Source organism: Amblyomma americanum, chromosome 10, assembly GCF_052857255.1.
Source record: "Amblyomma americanum isolate KBUSLIRL-KWMA chromosome 10, ASM5285725v1, whole genome shotgun sequence".
NCBI classification, from domain to species: domain Eukaryota; kingdom Metazoa; phylum Arthropoda; class Arachnida; order Ixodida; family Ixodidae; genus Amblyomma; species Amblyomma americanum.
Window position 1 is genome coordinate 52,423,843 of NC_135506.1, and position 6,816 is coordinate 52,430,658.

The following is a 6,816-nucleotide window of genomic DNA, read 5'->3' on the forward strand; positions in this document are numbered from 1 at the left end:
ATGCCTACAATATTTTAGTAGAAGCGACGCCGCCGGCGCAGTATCACTGCAACCGCCAACACTGCCGTTTAAAGTAACGTTGTGACAAACGGCCCTTAGCAGATGCTGAAGCTGTAGGTACTGTGAACGCACATATTGTAAACACGAAGACAGGGGTTAGCTCGGGTGATATAAATTCTCAAAACTTTTGTAAAAAGAAGGATGCCTCATTTTAAAACCGTTGAAGGCATTGAATTGGCTTAATGTGTGGAACATTCTTGAAAAAAAAAATTGTTTGACTAGTGTAATATTCCAAGGTACTGCTTTGGCGATCTTAAAAGTAATGAATAATGATCCAATGTATCTAAAAACCTTTTTTATATTTTCTTTGCACAGAATAGAACTGAGACAGCGTAGAAAGAAGTTGAGTTTTGGGGACCTTTTATATAAGTCTAATTATGCTCCACACGAAGGCAATGTCTGAGGGCTGTTGAGGTCGTGGTAATAAATACGAATAGATACTTTATCTGTATTTTGAATTTCAAGGTTGGCCTCTTCAAATCCAAGCATGTCTGCCTTCTTGGCAAATGCTAGCAACATTTTTATATCCTCGCAAAAAACACTGGTAAGGCATAATAATTTGGCCCTATTTCGATGAAGGAGAACTTGAAAAACGCCCGCGTGATGTTCGATGTTAGCGCTCGTCGAAGAAACCCAGATCGTATAAATTACTTCGGAACCCTCCACTACGGCTTCCCTCACAGACCATTTGTCGCTTCAGGACATAAACCCCAAAATTTACTTGCAACTTTCCCTTTTACCCAAGCACAAACACGCATTGTTACGATAACTGCTGCACGGCGTTGTTCAAGACAATGAGGAACTTTTAGCAGAATAATATATTTCAAGGGTTTTCGTAGCTATCGACATTTCGTTATCAACGGACGTAATGCTTAGTGCAAATTAAAGCAAGCACAGTCAAGAATAGGAGCACGAAACAGTGCAGCTTTGCAAATTTGGCTGCATCGCGCGAAAATGCATGCGCTTTCGAAAGCATGCAGGCAAAGCAACCCCTTCAGTGCACGTAGCGAGCCGTAAAAGCCAATTTTTGTCGAGCCATAGCGGCGAGCGAAGGTAATCGCGTTTTAGAAATTCCAAAAACTGACATGGCTATTACAAACGACCGGCTACAAGTTTCCAATTGCAACCAGTAGCCTAAGTAATAGTTCAAAAGGTAATCATCATAAATTAGTTAAGAGGATAAGTAGTTAACATCATTTACATGTTTTACGATGTCTTCTAACGCAGGTATTATTGTACCGCAGAAGCCGCCTTCATATCTGAAAAAGACTATTTAAAAAAAATGGTTCACTTAAGTTGAATCATCAATGGCAAAAAAAGGGCATTACTTGGATGCCAATGGGACGGTTATATTGTGGCTTTAGAGAACTGATGGAAAGCCGCCTTAGACTGGTAAATATAAGTAGTTATGTGTAATTAGCTTGTACGTACCCACAACGGTTCTTGAGATAAACAGGATCACCGAGGAGACAGTCCCGCATGCGTTCAGGAATGTGAATCTGCAACCCATCATTTCTGGCGTGGACAAAAAAAAAAGTAGCCTCTAAAGCTTGACTCCAAGAAACATGCTTCTCCCGTGAGCGCAGTCGAATCTGGGCTCGAGGCCAGGGGTGTAGCAAAGTGACTGCAAAGTGACGTGATGCCGCGTGCAGAAATCGCGGGCAGGAAACGCCACGGTTCCGGTCGACTTCTCTGCACAAAGCTTCCTGGTGCACCCGGCTTTGTGCGCTCAAATAGAAGCTTCTGAAAACATAAGCCGGGGGTGGACTTCCCGGTTTTCATGTTTTTAAATTAAGTGGTATTTTTTTAGTGTTTATTTCAGGACTGAGAGTCATTGCGGTAACTTGTTCCTCACATCGGCAAAGCGGAAATCTGACTTTGCATCTTTGCACCACGCGCGCGTATCCCACATTTCGGCCATCTTTCACCACTCCTTCGGATGTGAATCACTAGATAGCAGGTAAGAGGTAAACCTTATCATTTTACGTAAGCTTACAAACCAGAAAAAGCACTCTACGCTAATGGCGTAATGCGTAAAAAACGTTCGAGGACTCCTATGCTGCGCTTATTAGTTGACGCGATAGCGTACGCCGTTTGGTGCGTCATCTGATGCTGATGCGACTCTCTAGAACTTTTTTGACGAGATTCTTTTATTAGGACGACGATATACACCGATACTTAGCATCAGCAAATATTGTCTTTCCATTCTCACCAGACCCGCCGCGGTGGCTCAGTGGTTAGGGCGCTCGACTACTGATCCGGAGTTCCCGGGTTCGAACCCGACCGCGGCGGCTGCGTTTTTATGAAGGCAAAACGCTAAGGCGCCCGTGTGCTGTGCGATTTCAGTGCACGTTAAAGATCCCCAGGTGGTCGAAATTATTCTAGAGCCCTCCACTACGGCACCTCTTCTTCCTTTCTTCTTTCACTCCCTCCTTTATCATTTCCCTTACGGCGTGGTTCAGGTTTCCAACGATATATGAGACAGATACTGCGCCATTTCATTTCCCCAAAAACCAGTTATTATTATTATTCTCAACAGTTTGGCACCTTTCAACTGATTTTTTTAAACTGTGTTGATTAATTAAGTGATGAAGTACCGGTTGCGGCAGGTATTTGAGAACAAAGTTATGTCCACGCGCAAACGGACACAGATACTGGGGAGCGATAGTTTAGGACCAGTTAACATTGTCTACAGGTAGCTATGCATGCAATGAATTTTATTATTCAATGAAACCGCCAAGAGCAGCAACCACGGACTCCACATGCGGTCGAAGCCGACCACAGGCAGTGATGAGGTGAATCTTCGGAACATTCGCCATTGCATCAACAACAGCGCCTCTTAGGGCCGCAATGGTGTTGTGTGGGTGTCTATTGGACTCCCTCTCAAACACGCCCCATACGTAATAGTCCATTGGGTTAAGATCTGGGAAGCTGGGAGGCCACATGTTTGAAGCGACTTGGTCGTGGAGGTTTTCAGCCATCCATTCTTGGGTTGTATATGGGCTGTGTGGGATGGCTGCTGATGCAGCTGATGCTGCTGTTGTGGTGGACCTGCTGCCTGGTGACTGCGGGGAGCCAGCTGCCCCCAAGAGTCCCGGAATACGTGAAGCTGCAGTGACGACGGAGACAGAAACTCCCCATTCCCTTCCCCCTGGACGCCAAGAGTGCTCCCACAAACTTGGGCTACATAATCCGCGTCCAGTATCCCCTCTCCAGAATATCACAAAGTATCAACCACCACCACCTACCGCGGTGCGGCTACCGCCGCTTCGCCAGATTTGCTCATGTGATTATGCACGTGACTCTGAAACACCTCCCGAGCATGCCTTGTAAACTAACTTGCTAGATGTTGTTGCGATGAACATTCGAGCAAAGTAACACACATCTACGTGCAGGAGAGAGCCCACAATCACATTCTAAAGTTGGTGGGCTCTTTCCTGCGACTTTTTCAGGCTCGCTCCCTCCTTTGTGCAAATCTACGTAAATACGGTTTCGAATGGCTATTGGACAGCTGCTACTAGACGTCACAGAGCCGCTACTGGACACTTATTTCAGATTACATGTAATATTATTAGCTTATAGTGATTACAACTGAAAATTGTGGATTTTCAGTGCGTGATAATGTTTTTTACAAGATTTTCATTTTGCGCTTCCGGTCTGGTGCGGGCGGTCCTCGCAGCCGCGGTGGTCGCAGCCCCAGCGCATGGTCCCCTACTGTGGCAGCCTCTGCGGCGGCCGCGTTTCTGGTGCGCGTTTCGTGTAGCTGTGTATCATGTGTTCTTGTTTCTTGCGTTTCCCTCACGACATGTGTTTCGAAGTTCGCTTGCTGGTCCACAGGATTAAGACTGGTGCCTCTGTAACCGCATGCCGACGTGCCGTACGTGCAGAAATTTTCGGTTTGCACCGTCGTCACTAACCAAGTCACGCCGACAACTTGCGCTGGTAAGTAATATATCCTCGACGCTCAACACAGTGGCGGATAAAATAAGATTTCAAGTGTGTATTGTGTTTAATTCATATGCGAGCATACACCCCTGTTATGCATCATGAACGTACACGGTTTTTAAAATCTGCCCACGTCTACCACTGGTTAGTTTGCGGTGAACCTGCGCACGGAGCTTGCATATTGCGGTAACTTTAGGCTGGTAGTAAGCTTGGCAACGGTACTTATCTGGTTCGGGCGCGCATCGCAAATGAGCCGGCGGTTGAGGCGGGAAGATTTCTAAAAGTCGCTACAGTAAAGATGCATAGCACATGAAATCTAACGTACAGCGACAGCGAAACTGAAGAAAACAACTATATTTAGGGCATCTCTCTCAACTGCATGCGTCATGGTATTGCATGCTGTTTTCTCCCTTGCAAGGTTTCACATGATGTGCAGTGATAACGAAACATAGAAGGAAAGAAAGAAGGAAAACAACTTTATTTGAGGCCAGTAGAAGAGCTTTTCTCTCCGCGTCGGCTCGCCGTGCTTCCAAAGTTCTGCATGAGCTATGGAAAAAGTGTGTTGGCAAGAATAAAGCAAAGGTTTTCAAGCGCAATAAATACTGCATTCGTTGGTGCATAATCTTATGGTCTGCTTTATGCTGTTATCTTGTCAGTGCAGAGTAATTGATGGGTAGCAGCGTTCTTGTGAACAGAAAGACTCATTAGTCATGTGCAGAGTTTGCTCATTTTACTATCATATATAGTGGTGCTTGTATATGCGGTTTCCAGGAGCCACTGCTTCTTGCCAAAAGATGATTCATCCTATGGAGCAGCAGCATAGGTTTGTGCGAATTTTTTCGTTACATGATTTATTGACCTTTTTTTTGCCCTTCTTATTTCCCCCAGAAGATTTTGGTGTGAAGCTTTTTTTTAAAGCTATGCTTAACGTTTGTGCCAAACTGTATGCGGGGCAAGAGCCATCGTCAGGCGTTTCGCCTTTTGCTCTTGCTCCTCTTTCTGCATCAGAAAGAAACAAATAAATCAAAATCAAAAATCAAAAAACAATATCAATATTTATCCACGAGCAACGTGTAATTCTATCATTTGGCACTAAGAGCTGCCGGTAATAAAATGCCTTACATGACCGTAAATATTACCTGCAGGCAAGTGGTTACTTGTGTGTAGAAAGGCCATATTGACCTTTGAGTTGAGGCCAGCTGCACTTGTCACCAATGAAAACATACCATTCTGAACCATTGTTCACAATCGCATATCGCTTTGCCTTTTGCTATTTGTCCCTAACCTGCTTTAATCTCTCTGCAGCTTTGAGGACTACCTACATAAAATAATCTTCCTATCGAGAAGTGCGTGCTAACAGTTGTGTTTTAGGCGGCGCGCGCTCTCGCATGCAGTTTCGCCATGAATGAGAGTGCGGCTTGAAACCCCTGCGAGACGTTTGAAGCGTCTAACAAAGCGTAGCCAAGTGTAATGAAGCTTTCGCTATTTCTAACTACGTTTAACAGAGTTAAACCAATGCCATTTTTTTTTCTGCGTCCCTCCGAAGAGCGACCGACTACTGTCGCCCATTTGGCCGATAAGCTCTAAAACAGCTTCTCTTCAAACACATTCGCTTTCTCGGCCGCTACATAAACATAAAAAAATGGAAGCGTGGTAATTTAAATTGCTCTAAAATTCTTGTTGCTGAGTGTGAGCAGTGCGCAGCGCTGCTTTGAGTGCACATTTAGCTAATACTTATTGTCACTTGTGCTTGACAGAGGGCACTGCAGGTTGTGAAGCCAAATAAAGCCACCAACAACGACACAGCGGCGACTGTGCCAGTTCAACGCATTACGTCGCTCTACACAAGCGAACGCCACAAAAGTTGTTTCAGGGAAGCCCGCTACTGAAGTTTAAAAATAGGGTTTTCGAGGTAAATAAAAGCTTTTTCGGCGTAGTAATACTATTGTTAGTGGACGTCAAAAAACAGGCGAATCATGTTAATTATACAATTGGTTCACTAAATTATAATAGTGAACTTTTTCAACTATTATCGATATGTACCTGATTGCAGTCAAAGATTTATAGCCGGCCGTTAGTAATAGCCATATCAGTTTTTCATTTTAGAATTCCGAAAACGCGATTATCCTCGCCGCTGTGGCTCAACAAATTTGAGCCATTTCTCGCGTCTTCGAAAACCGCGCGGCTGCGGGAAGCGCCGGCCATCAATCGACACTCCGTGGCAAGCTCTGTGACGCCGTACCACGTGATAACGCTGCTCCGCCCGCGGTGCGTTGATCCTCGCCACTTCGCTGCTCCATTGCGGGCGGAGCAGCGATTGTCCAAGGAGGTATGATTTGCACTGCCGCGGCCACACCAATACAATGTGGCTCTTTACGCCAGCCTGCACCAACAGCCAGAATTACAACCAATAAAGAAGCAGCAGTAATTGCCCTTAGGCGATATATGAAAATTGGTTTTGGGGGGAAGGAAATGACGCAGTATCTGTCTCCCATATCAGCGGACACCTGAACCGCGCCGTAAGGGAGGGGATAAAAGAGGGAGTGAGCTGAACTGAGCGGACACGCGCATTGAAAGAGGTGCCGTAGTGGAGAACTCCGGAATAATTTCAACCACCTGGGGATCTTTAACGTGCACTGACATCGTATATACTCCAATTAGACTTTGAGCATTTACGTCATAAGGATCGGGAAATGTCAGCGGAATGCACCAGTCACGATTCATACAATTCATACTTGGCGGGAGATCAAGTTTTTTTGTGTAGTCGTTTACCGCGTCACCCGCATCGCGGCGTCAGTGTCGTTAGCGAGG